The sequence below is a fragment of the Ictidomys tridecemlineatus genome, chromosome 1, assembly GCF_052094955.1.
Source record: "Ictidomys tridecemlineatus isolate mIctTri1 chromosome 1, mIctTri1.hap1, whole genome shotgun sequence".
NCBI lineage: Eukaryota > Metazoa > Chordata > Mammalia > Rodentia > Sciuridae > Ictidomys > Ictidomys tridecemlineatus.
Window position 1 is genome coordinate 150,561,132 of NC_135477.1, and position 15,510 is coordinate 150,576,641.

Sequence of the window (15,510 nt, forward strand, 5' to 3'; positions counted from 1 at the left end):
CATTGCTCTTAATAAAATTATGGGGCTAGTTACAACATGAAAATCACTGGAATTTTTCTAACTTTTCCATGGTATGCAATAAATCTCTAATTGACCTGAAGTGGAGAGATTTTTCCCAAGCAATTATTTCAAAATAAATTAAAACCACAAGCCAAGTAATTATTTCTCCCAAATAATAACGTTTGAAAAATCCATTTAGGTTAAAAAAAGAAACAATCAAAAAATATATCTTGGAATGAATACACACATTCATACCTATGAGAGTTAATGGCAATTAATTTATGTTCAGAGGAAAGTTGATTATGCTTCAATAAATTCCCATTATATATCCATTTAAGGTTTTTCAAACACCAATGACATTTTTACTAGAAAAAAGACCAAAGAAATGAAAGGAGGTAGTAAGAGAGTTACTATATACCAGGTAAGTTAAGCCAACTGCCATCCAAGAATCTCCAATAATCACTTCAATTTGCAACTTAGAAAACAATATCCATTTTATTTTATTTATTTATTTTTTTTGGTGGTACTAGGGATTTAATCCAGACGAACCACATACCAGTGAGCTACATCGCCATTCTGCCTGCTTCCTCACTCATTTGCTCGTTTGCTTTCTTGTTCTCCTTCCTTATTTATTAATGACTTGGATCCTTCTGCCTCAGTCTCCCAAGTAGCTGGGATCATATATGTGCATGACCACACCCACGTGATACTCATAACTTTATAAATAATATAATGGGGCTCAAAAAGGGAAGCCAGGGGCTGGGGATGTGGCTCAAGCGGTAGCACGCTCGCCTGACATGCGTGGGGCCCGGGTTCGATCCTCAGCACCACATACCAACAAAGATGTTGTGTCCACCGAGAACTAAAAAATAAATATTAAAAATTCTCTCTCTCTCTCTCTCCTCTCTCTCACTCTATCTTTAAAAAAAAAAAACCTTTTCTCATGTTAAAAAAAAAAAAGGGAAGCCAATTTTAAAAACAAACAAAAACATGAAGTTAGTCATAATAAAGGGGGAGTCAGTTACTGAGGTGGCAAGACCTTGATTCCAAACAAAATCTATTAAAATTCTAAAGTCCTTGGGTTCTTCTTCCTAAACAAGTCCCTATGCTATTGCAGCAGCATCTCCCACACCACCTGTATCACACAGATTGGATCTCATTCCCAAACAGTCTCAATCTAGCTTGGGGTTTATACCTCATAAAAAATAACTACTTAGTATAGGCTTCAGTCCTCCAGCTCTCTATTTCCTTGAAAACAGCAAGGAGCCAGGAACAATGGAGCTTGCCTGTAATCCCAGCAGCTCAGGAGGCAGAGGCAGGAGGATTGTGAGTTCAAAGCCAGCCTCAGTAACTTACTGAGGCACTTAGCAACTCAGCAAGACCCTGTCTCTAAATAACATCTAAAAAAGGGCTGGGGATGAGGCTCAGTGGTTGAGCACCCCTGGGTTTAATCCTCAGTACCAGAGAGAGAGAGGGAGTGAGGGAGAGAGAGAGGGGGGAGAGAGAGATGGAGAGGGAGAGAGGGAGAGAGGGAGGGAGGGAGGGAGGGAGAGAGGGGGAGAGAGAGAGAGAGAGAGAGAGAGAGAGAGAGAGAGAGAGAGAGAGAGAGAGAGAAACAAAACCAACAAGGAAAACCAGCAAAGGGCACAAAGACTGGAAATTAAGCTGGGGGTTGTTAGCACACATTTATAGTCTCAGCTGCTCCAGAAATTAAGGCAGAGGATAGCAAGTTCAAGACCAGCCTAGGCAATTTAGCAACATCCTGTCTGAAAATAAAAGCTAAAAGGGCTGAAGACACAGAGGTAGAGTGCCTCTGAATTCAATGCCCAGTACAATGCACACACACTCCCAGAGTGGAAATTAAAGTGAAAAAAATCTCTAATTATATCTGACACACCTTTTAGGCCCCTACAAAGTCACATACATTGCTCCCTGCAAAATTATCTTTTAAAGAACAACCCTTTAAAGTTCAGGGTTTTGAAAACTACCTGTGGGACTGTTTCGTTGGAATAACATCTTGGTCAATATTTACATAGAGACTGTGACTTCTGTGCTTCAAAGGCACAGTTGAATAGTGACATAGGCCTTCTGGCCCATAAAGAGTGAAATATTTACCATCTGGCTCTTCACGAAAAAGTTTATTGGCTCTTTCCTTAAATGAATAACAGAATGATGCATTACAAATGAAAAGAGTCTATTCACAACTAATGACTAATGCCAGAAGATGCTTCTTAGGTTCCTTTTCTTTCTTCCCTTCCTCTTCTATCCCTCATACCACAACTCTCCACTTATGTTCTCCTAATAGTTTAGCACTTGTGAATTGGAAAAGTAGAGGAATCAATTAAACTCCTCCTACTATAAATGGGCAAACTGAGGCCAAAATGAAGTGATTTGGCAAGCTAAATTAAAGAATAAGTTAGAAACAAAAGAGGAATGATCTTTTGAATACTGAAGGGAAATAATTAAAAGTCAAAAGATTACATAAGCCAGTGAGAAGAGTACTAAATCATTTAAGTTTCAACACAGAATATACAGTAAACACACAACAGAGCAGGAGTCAAAGCACTGTTAATCCTGGGGTTGTGGGCAAACATACCCCAATTCCTAACACAGGGCCAGGACCTCATGACTACTCTAAAACTACAAAATTTTAAGAAGAGAAATATGAAATATTTAAGAATAAGAAACATTATAAGAATGTAAATAAATTGCTCACACTGAGCAAATCAAGCACTAGCTTTTTAGACTCTTACAAACACATCTTATTGGGCTAATTAAATATCCAAAAAAGTGAAATAACCTAAATGTTAATCATCTAATGAATGGATGAATAAAACATGGCATATCATTACATTGAACATCTCGTGATAATAAAAAAGAACAAACTAGTGAAAAGTGCTTTGATATGGATACATTGCAAAAACATTAAGTCAAGTGAAAAATGCAAAGCACAAGAGACCACACTATACAATGTCCAGAAAAAGCACCTCTATAAGTACAGAGAACAGATTAGTGGTTTTCTGGTGTTGAAGGTAAAAACACGAACTAACTATAGCCTGGCCTGGTGGTGCATGCCTGCAATCCCAGCAGTTCAGTAGTTTGAGGCAAGAGGATCTCGAATTCAAAGCCGGCCTCAGCAATTTAACAAGCCCTAAGAAACTCACCAAGAGCCCATATCTAAATAAAATAATAAAAAAGGGCTTGGGATGTGGCTCAGTGGTAAAGCACCCTGGTTTCAGTCCCTTGAAATTAAAAAAAAAAAAAAAGGAAAGAAAATTACACACAAGCTAATGGTGCTCTTTTGGCCCTGATAGAAATGTTCTACAACTGGTTTATGAGAATGACTGCGTAACTCAATAAATTTACTTTTAAAATCATTTAATTGTTCATATAATGTATGTAAATTTTGTTATATAAATAATTACCTTGAAGAAAATTAATTTTAAAACAATAAAGTCCCTTTCATCACAACTAAATTGCAGGTTTCTCCTTTTTATGAAAATGGCAAACTTCCCATCAGACTAGAGTACTACTTATCAACATCAGCCCTCTCATAGCCACCTCTACTTCATCAACTCTGAAACCTTAGAGACAGAACATTATTTTCTTAATAAGCAAAACCCCAAAGAACAGACCAATCATGATAAGCTATGTTATGCATCTCACATCTGTTGTTGACATCAAATAAAAATGATGTATAATGTGTTTTTTAAATCCTCTTAAAAGAATCAAAGCACCGGGGCTGGGGATGTGGCTCAAGCGGTAGCTCGCTCGCCTGGCATGCGTGCGGCCCGGGTTCGATCCTCAGCACCACATACCAACAAAGATGTTGTGTCCGCCGAGAACTAATAAATATTAAAAATTCTCTCTCTCTCCTCTCTCATTCTCTCTTAAAAAAAAAAAAAAAGAATCAAAGCACCAAGAATTAAAAAAAAAAAAAAAATATCCACACCATGGCCATGTCTACCTTGATTGGCTGCTGTATTTAAAATTGAAACACTCCAGCATCAACTATCCTGCTTAACTTATTTTTTTCCCCAAAGCAGCATTATAACCTTATTTACCAATGGCTGAGAACTTGTAAGCTGAAGATGTAAGCCTCTTGGTAAAAGGGCAGAGGATAAAGAAGAACTCAAACATTGATATATATATATTCTCAAACTGATACAGAAATCAGAGAAATATGTTAAACTATATAACACGGATACAAACCATTCAATGTAGACTGTGGGGAAAGACTATGGGACAAATCTTCCAACAAAAACCACAGAGGGACTTTGCTTTCTGTTTTGGGTCAAATTTTTTTTTAGTTGTAGTTGGACAAAATACCTTTATTTATTTATTTTTTTTAAATTGTGGTGCTGAGGATAGAACCCAGGGCATGTGCTAGGTTAGGCCTCTACCATTGAGCCACAATCCCACCCCCTTGGATCAAATTAAAAATTTAAATTTCTAACTCAAAATAATGAGTGTGGTTATCCTCCCAGAGAGTAAACAGAATTAACTTCCACTGCCTCTATCCCAAATTATATATACTGTTGTATATCACAGTTTTATGTGTACTTACATTTTTTTGTTTGTTTGTTTTTATAGTACTAGTACTAGGAGTGGAACCCAAGAGTGTTCTACTACTGAGCTACAACCCATTTTTACTTTTTACTTTAGGCAGATTCTCTTGAGACTAAAGAGGCTGGACTTAAACTTGTGATCCTCCTGCTTCAGCCTACTGAGTAGCTGGATTACCAGCATGTGCTGGTAATATATAAATATAAATACATATATGTATTTAATTCCTTAAAGCATTATTTTCTTCAGTCACTATTATTTACATTTACATTTACCATTTTCCTTGCTCTTTTTTTAAATAAAGAATTTCAAACCCATGTACATATCATTTGGAGTCAACAATTACAAATTCATGGCCAATCTTGCTTCATCTATATATCACTACCTTCTTTAGAAGCTATTTTCAAATATCTCCTACAGAGCATAACATTTTATATGTTTCATCATCCTACTCTCTTAACAGAACTAAATAATTCTGTCACATGTAACACTTTTCAGTAAAAATGAGCCTCCCATCCTATCCTTCCCTTGCCCTGTTGTTATAAATGACAGGATTATATAAATTGGGGTGGGATGCACTGCTAAGACCCCAAAACCAAGGTTAAAAAAATATCCTTCTGAAATACAGCTTCATTCGTGCTAAGGGATTTCCAAGAGTCAAATCTGTACATATAGGCCTTTATAAAATTTCATACTTTACTCCAACTATTTTGCTTATTCATGTACTATCTCTAGAGAGATCTGATATCACTGAAGGAACATGTTTACTAACTTTTTGCATCTTTTGAATTCTGAATTCTGTGACCATATTACCATGTTCCAAACCAAATTTTTTTTTATTTAAACAAGTAAAGATAAAACTATTTCAATATATAAAATGTTACAATGGGGCTACAGTTGTAGCTCAGTAGTAGAGCGCTTGCGGAGCATGTAGTGGGGGGAGCATGTAGTGGGGCGCTGGGTTCGATCCTCCGCACCATGTAAAAATTAAAGTAAAAAAATAAAGATACTGTATCCATCTATTTAAAAAAAATCTTTATAAAATTTCAATGAATAAACACTATGAAATATTCCTGAATAAAAGACAATCTGTTTTCATAATATACACGTGTGTAAGTAATAAAAAATACGACTCGGGAAGCTAAGAAAGGAGGATCACAAGTTCAAAGACAGCCTCAGAACTGAGGGAGACCCTGTCTTGATTCTTTAAAATTTAATACATAAAAAGGGCTGAGGATGTGAATCAATTTAAACATTGATAATGAACCCCTGGGTTCATTACCAGTACCCTTCTCCCCAAGAAAGAATTTGTTCTACCACCCACATGACCCTACTATGACACTACTAGATAGCAAAGGATAGGTCAATAAAAGTGGTGAAAGGAGGAAAGATATCAAAGAAAAAGTTAAATTAAGTGAGTGAGGTGGAATCCTATAATGAACAGGAAAATACAATGATCATAAATCTGTTATTGGAGATTCAAATAAACATTTCTGGAGCTAAAGCCAGAAAAATCAAGGCTAACTGAGAGTAGTTTCAGCCCACAGCAAAAAGAGATGAAAGGGGTTCAGTTGGTAGAATGCTTGCCTCGAACGCACAAAGCTCTGAGTTTAATCTCCAGCACATGGCACACACACATACATACATACACACACACACACACACACACACACACACACACACAAACGGATGAGAGAACAAAATGGAAGGGGGGGAGCTATAATTTCTGGTTTTACATAGAAAAAAAATCTTCCCTTGCCAACAAAGACAGAAAATTAAAACTATAGCCAACAATGGGAAGTCAATGTCCTAAACCAAGAGTTTTCAAATCACCTGTTTGAATTAATGGAAAAAAATGAAACAGAACAGAAAAACAAAATGTGCCTGATTTTTTATTGCTAGACCCAAAAGGCATAAAATTAAACTGCTAAAAATGTTCTAAATATTTTAGTCTCAGTGTCTGAGCTTACCTTCCCTTAAAGGAGACCAGTAAAAGTTCTAGAGATACCCTACTTTGAACAATAATAACCCTGAACCACGAATAATTTGCCCTGGTTTTTGGTGCCTACTGGGAAAACAAGAACCACAATAAAGCAAGACAAGGGATGGGGATACAGTTGATAGAGCATTTGCCTAGCATGCCTGAGGCTATGGGCTGTATCTCCAGCAATAAAAGACCAACCAGAGAGAAAAACAAGGGTATAAATTATGTAATCTTAAACTAAGAGAAATCAGGGCAAAAAAAAAAAACTCCATACCTGAAAGGACAAGGACACATCTTCACACCAAAGAATTTTTCCCCAATCTGACACACACTAAATATTTCAACTAAAAGCCAACTAAATAACCCAGAACAATGATATTAGTAAAGTTTTCCTTAAAAAAAAAAAAAAAAACAAATAAATTAGGAAGGCCACAACGAGGTTATAGCGAAGTATTAATTTCAGAATCTACCAGAGTGTGGCTCAGCAGTACAGCACATGCTCAGCATGCATGATTCCCTGGTTTGCATTCCAAGCACAACAAAAACAAAAGACAAAGAAAATACCTACCCTATGTCACAATACATCTTATCAGGCCACTAGTATCCTGATACAAAAACTAGACAAAAGAGCCAGGCATGGTGGTACATGTCTGTAATCCAGTAGCTCAGGAAGCTGAGACAGAAGAATCACAAGTTCAAAGCCAACCTCAGCAATGGATAGGCATTAGGCAACTCAGTGAGACCCTGTCTCTAAATAAAATATAAAATAGGGATGGGGATATGGCTCAGTGGTTGAGTGCCCCCTAGTTCAATCCCTGGTACTCCTCAAAATTTTAAAATTAAAATTAGACAAAAGAAATCACACGTGTGTACACACACACACACACTTGTAAACAAACACACACAAAAAAAACCTTGCAGAAAGTCATTCCTTATGAGAATAGATGAAAAAGTTCTCAAAAAATACAAGCAAATCAAATCCAGCAATGTAAAAAATGGCATGGACCAAATAGGATTTACTGTAAGGCTGCAAGTTAAAAATACAAAAATCAGTGGACTGGAGATATAGCTCAGTTGGTAGAGTGCTTACCTTGCATACACAGGCCCTGGGTTCAATCCTCAGCACAAACACACACACACACACACACACACACACACACACACACACACACACACACAAATCAGTGAATTATATCATATTGATACAATAATCGGGGGGTAGTCTCAATAGGTACAAAAACATATATGACAAAAGTAGGACTAAAAAGGAAGTTTCTCACCATAAAAAGTTAATCTACTAAAACTACAGCTAAAGCTGGAAGAGGTGGCACATGCCTGTATTACAATAATTTTGGAGGCTAAGGCAGCAGAAAAATGAGTTCAAGGCCAGCATGAGCAACATACCAAGATGTTCTGTCAAAGGATAAATAAATAAAATAGATCAAGAATCTAATACTTTGGATATTCAGAGAATTGTCCCTTTCCTAAAGAGTAACAGAAAAAAATTAAGAATTTAGCATTTATTGCTTACATATTTACAGTTGATTTGTTTTCAACACTAATGACAAACCATGCAATAAGGAATAAATAATCTTTTCCAATCAACGGTGCTGAGAAAAATCAATACCAACATACAAAAAAATAGTTGGACCCCTGACACCAGTAAAAACAAAACAGGTCAAAGGTACTAGAAGAAAATATATAAATCTTCAAGACCAAAGGTTAAAAGGTTCTGAGGTGACACCAAAAAACACAAGCAAAGAACGAACAAATTTAATGGGGAAAAAAAATATTTTTTTTAAATTTTGTGCTTCAAAGTATATGGTCAAGAAAATAAGAGTCAACCAAAAAACCAAGACAACATTTATATAGCATATCTAATGGACATTCATCTTGAATACATACAAAATACCATCATTTGTAAAAGGCAAAAAAATGGAAAGAACCTCAATATCAACCAACTGATGAATGGACAAATAAAGTATGGTTCATATGGAATATTATTCAGCACGAAAAAGACATAAGAGGGACATCAACAAGATGGCAATAGGAAGTCCCAATTCTTGTACCCCAGAAAGATGTTGATTTAACAACAATACATAGTAGAAAACCCTTTATTAAGAGGTTGCAATACCATAGATGAGCACAAAGACAGCCACAATAAAAAATTAAAGGCTTGTCAGTAGACTAATCTTTGTATACAAATACTAAATACTATAATGCTGTTGCATAAAACACAACTAAATCAGGCATAGAATTTAGCAAACAAAAGCGTAAAAATAACTATAACTATTAAACTGTTAATGTATTCACAACATAGATAGATATAATTTACAACATAAAGTGGGAATGGGAATATGTAAAACAGTGGTATTTTGCCAACTACATGCTTATAATCCCAGGAACTTGGAAGAGTGAGGCAGAAAGATGACAAGTTAAGAAGCCAGTCTCATCATATCAGCAAGGCCCTAAACAACTTAGATCCTGTCTCAGAACAAAAGAATTAGAAAGGATTGGGGATAGCAGGGTATGGTGGTGCACACCTATAATCCCAGCAGCTCAGGAGGCTGAGACAGGAGGATTACAAATTCAAAGGCAGCCTCAGCAAAGGCGAGGCACTAAGCAATTCAGTGAGACCCTGCCTCTAAATAAAATACAAAAAAATAGGGCTGGGGGAATGGCTCAGTGGTTGAGTGTCCCTGAGTTCAACTCCTAGTACTCATAAAGAAAAATAAGGACTGGAGATGTAGGTCAGTGGTATAGTGCCCCTAGGCTCAATGCTCAGTAACACACACACACACACACTCCAAAAAAGGATAAATTTTTTTTATGAACAATTTAAGCTGTTCACAGTGTAAAAAAAGATTATCGTGTTTCATGTATGTCTGAAATAAAAATGCCTATAGAAGACACAAAATGAAATGAGAAGGGAAAAAAGCATGTCAATATAAAATACACACAAAGGAAGCAAGGTAGGAAAAGGAACAACCAGCTACAAGACACACAAACTATAATTTTAAAACTGGCAATAATAGGGCTGGGGCTCAGTGGTAGACCGCTTGCCTTATACATGTCAAGACGCTGGGTTTGATTCCTCAGCACCACATAAAAATAAATGAAAAAAGGTATCGTGTCCATCTACAACTAAAACAATTAAAAAAAAAACTGGCAATAGTAAGTCCTTCCTTATTTTAAATGTAAATGGCTTAAAGGTTCTAATAAAAAGATAGCATGGCTGAATAGATTAAATATGATGTAATTATACATTATCTACAAAAGATTCACCTTAAAATTTAAGGACATATATAGGTTGAAAGTTAAAAGGATGCAGGAGCTGGGGTTGTGGCTCAGAGGTAAGCGCTTGCCTAGCATGTGTGAGGCACTGGGTTCCATCCTCAGTACCACATTAAAAAAAAAAATTAAAGGTTATCAAGTCCACTTTTAACTAAAAACAAATACATAAATATATTTTTTAAAAAGTTAGGGCTCGGGTTGTGGCTCAGAGGTAGAGCGCTCGCCTCCAACGTTCGAGACCCTCGGTTCTATAATCAGTACCACAAAAAAAAAAGTGAAATAAAGGTATTGTGTCCAACTACAACTAAAAAATAAATATTAAAAAGAAAGAAAGTTAAAGCATGGAAAGATGATAAGCCTCTACAAGTGAGAAACAAAGAAGAACAGAGGTGGCTGTTCTTCTATCAAACAAAATATATTTTAAGTCAAAAACTGCCAGAGGAGACAAAGAAGTCACTATAAAAAAACAATCAATTCACCTGGAATATATAACATCAGAAGACCCAAAAATGAAGCAAACATTGACAGAATTAAAGGAAGAAATAATTCCATGAAGAGATTTTATTACACTACTACACAATAATGGCAAGTGCAGCCATACAGAAGATAAATAAGGAAGCAAGACTTCAACAACACTACAGATGAACTGAACTTAATAGACATATACAGAGAACACCACTTGTGAGGCTGGGATTGTGGCTCAGCGACAGAGCACTCGCCTAGCACTGGGGGACCCGGGTTCGAACCTCAGCACCACGAAAAAATAAAGGCACTGTGCTGTGTCCATCTATACCTAAAAAATAAATGTTAAAAAAAGAAAGAAAAAAACACTTGACAGTAACAAAATACATATTCTTCTATATGTGCACAGAGAACATTCTCCAAAATGAAATACTTTGTTTCAAAACAAGTCTTAATAAGTTATGGGGGGGCTGGGGATGTGGCTAAAGGGGTAGTGTGCTTGCCTGGCATGCGTGTCGCTGGGTTCGATCCTCAGCACCACATACAAGATGTTGTGTCCACCCAAAGCTAAAAAATAAATATTGAAAAATTCTCTCTCTCTCAAAAAAAGGAAGGAAGGAAGGAAGGAAGGGAGGGAGGGAGGGAGGGAGGGAGGGAGGAAGGGAGGAAGGGAGGAAGGAAGGAAGGAAGGAAGGAAGGAAGGAAGGAAGGAAGGAAGGAAGGAAGGAAGGAAGGAAGGAAGGAAGGAAGGAAGGAAGGAAGGAAAAGGAAAGAAAAGTTAAGTTATGGGGCTGGGGTTGAGGTTCAGTGATACAGTGCTTGCTTAACACATGTGAGGCACTGGATTCAATTCTCATCAGACATTTAAAAAAGGTCTATCAAAAGGGCTGGGATTGTGGCACAGTGGTAGATCACTTGCCTACCCAGTGTGAGGCACTGGGTTTGATTCTCATCACTGCATATAGATAGATCGATAGATAGATAGATAGATAGATAGACAGACAGATAGATAAAAATAAAGGTCCTCAACAACTTAAAAAAAAGGGCTCAGTAGTGTCCCTGGATTCAATCCCCAGTATCAAAAAACAAGATAGTAAACTATGAAGAATGAAATCACAGCCAGTATCTTCCAACCACAAAGGAAAGAAACTAAAAATCAATAGTAGTATGAAAACCTGAAGCTACAAATATGTGGAACTTAAATGCTATACCTTTTTTTGGGAAAGCAGAGGGGACTGCAGATTGAACTCAGGGTCTCACGCTTGTTAGTCAAGCACTGACCTACATCCTCAACCCCAACAACACACTCTTGAACAACCAATAAGCCAAAGAAATCATAAAGGAAATTAAAAATATCTTGAGACAAATGAAAACATAACAAAACTTATGGTATGCAGTAAAATCCCCGCTATAATACAGCAGATTGAGACAGGATGATTGTAAATGAGAAAACCCTGGGCAACTTAGTGAGTCTCTGTCTCAAAATAAATTAAAAGGGATTGGGGATGTAGCTTAGTGGCAGAGCACTTGCCCACCATGCATGAGGCCCTTAGATATCATCTCAGTACAAAAGAAAAGAAAAACCTAAAGTCAACAACTTTTACATCACACCTCAAACAGTTAAAAATAAATAAGTAATAAATTAAGCTCAAAGTTAGCAGTAGGAAAAAAAACGAGGTCTAGAGAAAAAAATAAAGAATAGAAAATAATACAAAAAAGCAGGGCTGAGAGTATAACTCTCATGTGTGCAAAGCCATGGTAATGCCAAAAGAAAAAACTTGACTATTCCAGTTGCTTTTTTGAAAAGAACAATCAATCAATCAATCAAAGTAAGTTTAAAGTCCTGGGCAACATTGAGAGAAAGAGAATCAATTAAAATCAGAAATAACCTGAATCACCAAGAAGAAACAGATACATCCCTAGAAATATATAATCTATCAAGACTAAATGAAATGACTCATGAAGAAATAGAAAATCAGAGCAGACGACCTTCCAACAAAGAAAAACCCAGGATCACTGGAAGCCAAGGACTAACTCTGACAAGGAAAGCCAGACAAAAGATACTGCAAGAATCTTATAGACCAATATGCTTGTGACTACTGATGCAAAATTCTTCACAAAATACTAACAAACCAAACTCAACAGTAAACTGTTAGGAATCACACTCATGACCAAATGTGATTTAATTCTGGGACGGCGGTTCTTAAAAAAAATGAATTATTAAATAGACCATATTAACAGGATAAATAACCCCACCCAAAATCATATCATCATTTCAATTGATGCACAGAAAGCATCTGACAAAATTCAACCACCACTCAGTCAAACTAGGAAAATCACATAAATACAATAAAGATGATATATGCAAAGATCCCAGCTAACATTAAATTCAATGGTGAAAAGCTGAAAAGATACCCACTCTAGAGATGCCTTCAAAACAGTACTGAAAGCTCAAACAAAGTAACTAGACAAGAAAAAGCATTCAAACTGGAAAGCAAGAAGCAAAATTTTCTGCAAAAACACAATCTTATATGTAGAAAATCCTAAATATTACATTAAAAATGTGGTAGAACAAATTCAGCAAAGCTGTAGAAGACAAAATTAACACTAAAAAATCTTGCATTTCCAGCAGGGCGCAGTAGCTCACACCTGTAATCCCAAGGCTCTGGAGCCTGAGATAGAGCCTGAGATAGCAGAATCTCTACCTAAGTTCAAAGCTAGCCTCAGCAGTGGTAAGGTAAAATACAAAACAGGGTTGGGATGTGGCTCAGTAGTTGAGTGCCCCTCAGTTCAAGACCCAGTACAAAAACAAAACAAAACAACAACAACAACAACAACACTAGAAGATATCCATACTACCAAAACAAACTTCACATTCACTGCAATTCCTATCAAAATTCCAAAATCAGCCAGACACAATGGTGTGCACCTGTAGCATCAGCAGGAAGATCCCAAGTTCAAGGCTAGCTTGGGTACAACAAGACCCTGTTTCCAAACAACAACAACAAAAAAAAAACACCAATAAGGAACATGTTGTAGAAATAGAGAAAAACTCTTTAAAATTCATATGGAATTTCAAGAAAACCCCTAATTAAACAAAACAATCTTTAGGGAAAAGCTGGAGTCCTTACCCAAATTTCCAAACATATCCAAAGCTACGGCAATTAAACAATATGGTACCAGCATAAACATGGATATAAAGACTAACAGAATAGAGAGCCCTGAAATAAATAAACCATCACATACCCAGTCAAGTAGTTCTCAACAAGGGTGGCAATATTATTCACAATGTGGAAAGATAATCAACAACCAACAGAGTGAAAAGACAACTTATGGAATAGGAGAAAATATCCACAAATTATGTATCAGATACAGTGGTTAATATTTACAATATATAAAGAACTGTCACAACTAATAATAACCAGGTTAAAATATGGGCAAAGGACTTGAACAGACTACTCTCCAAAGAAAATATACAAATGGGCAATAAACCCCTGAAAAGATGTTCAACAGGGGCTGGGGATGTGGCTCAAGCGGTAGCGCACTCGCCTAGCATGCGTGCGGCCAGGTTCGGTCCTCAGCACCACATACATACATACAAAGATGCTGTGTCCGCCGAGAGCTAAAAAGTAAATATTAAGATTCTCTTTCTTTCTCTTTCTCTCTCTCTCTCTCTCTCTCTCTGTCCTCTCTCTCTCTCTCTTTAAAATAAATAAATAAATATTTAAAATTCTCTCTCTCAAAAAAAATGTTAAAAAAAAAAAGATGTTTAACACCAGAGAAATGAAAATCAAAACCATAATGGGATATCACCTCACCCCCATTAGTATGGCTATGCTCAAAACCCAGAAAACAAGTTGTTAACAAGGATACGAAGAGCTAAGAGCCCTTTTGCACAATCAGTGGAATTTAAAATGATGCATCAACTATGGAAGTTCCTCAAAAACTTACAAGTAAAATTCCTATTAAAATTACAGGGGCTGGGGCTGTAAAGCGTTTGCCTAGCATGTGTGAGGCACTGTGTTCAATTCTAGAACCACATAAAATAAAAAATTACAGGGCTGGGGTTGTGGCTCAGTGGTAGAGTACTTGCCTAGCATGTGTGAGGCCCTGGGTTCAATCCCCAGCACCACATAAAAATAAATACAATATTGTGTCCAATTAAAAAATAAATATTAAAAATTACTATGTGGGGTTGGGGTTGTGGCTCAGAGGTAGAGAGCTCGCCTACCAGGCTTGAGGCACTGGGTTCGATCCTCAGCACCACATAACAATAAAATGAAGATGTTGTGTCCACCTATAACTAAAAAAAAAATTTTTAAATTACTATGTAACCCAGCAATTTCACTTTTGGATTTATATCAAAAATAACTGAAAATCGATCTCAAAGAGCTATTGCACATCCACATTCACTGCTGCATTTATTATTCACAGGACAAGATGTGGAAGCAACCAAAATGTCCACTGACTAATAAATGAATAAGGAAAAGAAGAAGGGTGCCATTTGTAGTAGTGCATGCCTGTAATCCCAGCATCTCAGGAAACAGGGACAGAATGAGAAGGAGGTGCTGTGGTACACATCAATGCCAGAGCATGTGCTTAGCTGCTTAGCATGCAAGAAGCCCTGGGTTCGATCCCCAACACCACATTGAAGGGGATTAAAAAAAATAAAATAAAAGGAAAGCTGAGGATATAGGTCAGTGATAGAGCACCTTCCCACCATGTGCCAGGACCTGGGTTCAATCAATACAAGTGGAAAAAGAAAGAGTTCCTACATCACGGATGGATCTTGAAAACAATATACAACGTTAAAGAAGCCAGATATAAAAGGGTCACACATTATCTGATTCTATTTCTAAGAAGTATATGGAACTGGCAATAGATTGGGGAAAATTGAAGGAAGACTGGCAACAGATTGGGGTAAACAAATGCTCCACATTTGTTCATATGGACTTTTGCATACTCTGTGAAAAATACTAAAAACCACAAATTGTAGTATAAATTTTATGATGTGTGAATTATACTTCAATAAAGCTGAGAAGGGAAAATGTACTATGGTAAACAATTTCAGGACTCTCACATTTAAGGATACTTAAATTTTATCCTCAGTGACTACACTGTACATTAATATCCTGACAGATTTTTACTGTTTCCCTCATACTGCTAAGATACCCCTGGTATTTTTATCTACTTACAAATCTTCC

At 36.7% G+C, this 15,510-nt stretch overlaps 1 protein-coding gene across 14 annotated transcripts in view; it reads right to left on the reverse strand.

Moving 5' to 3' along the window:
- Nsd1 (nuclear receptor binding SET domain protein 1) overlaps positions 1–15,510 on the reverse strand; it is a 156,888-nt gene that overhangs the window by 68,305 nt on the left and 73,073 nt on the right. The window lies entirely within an intron of this gene.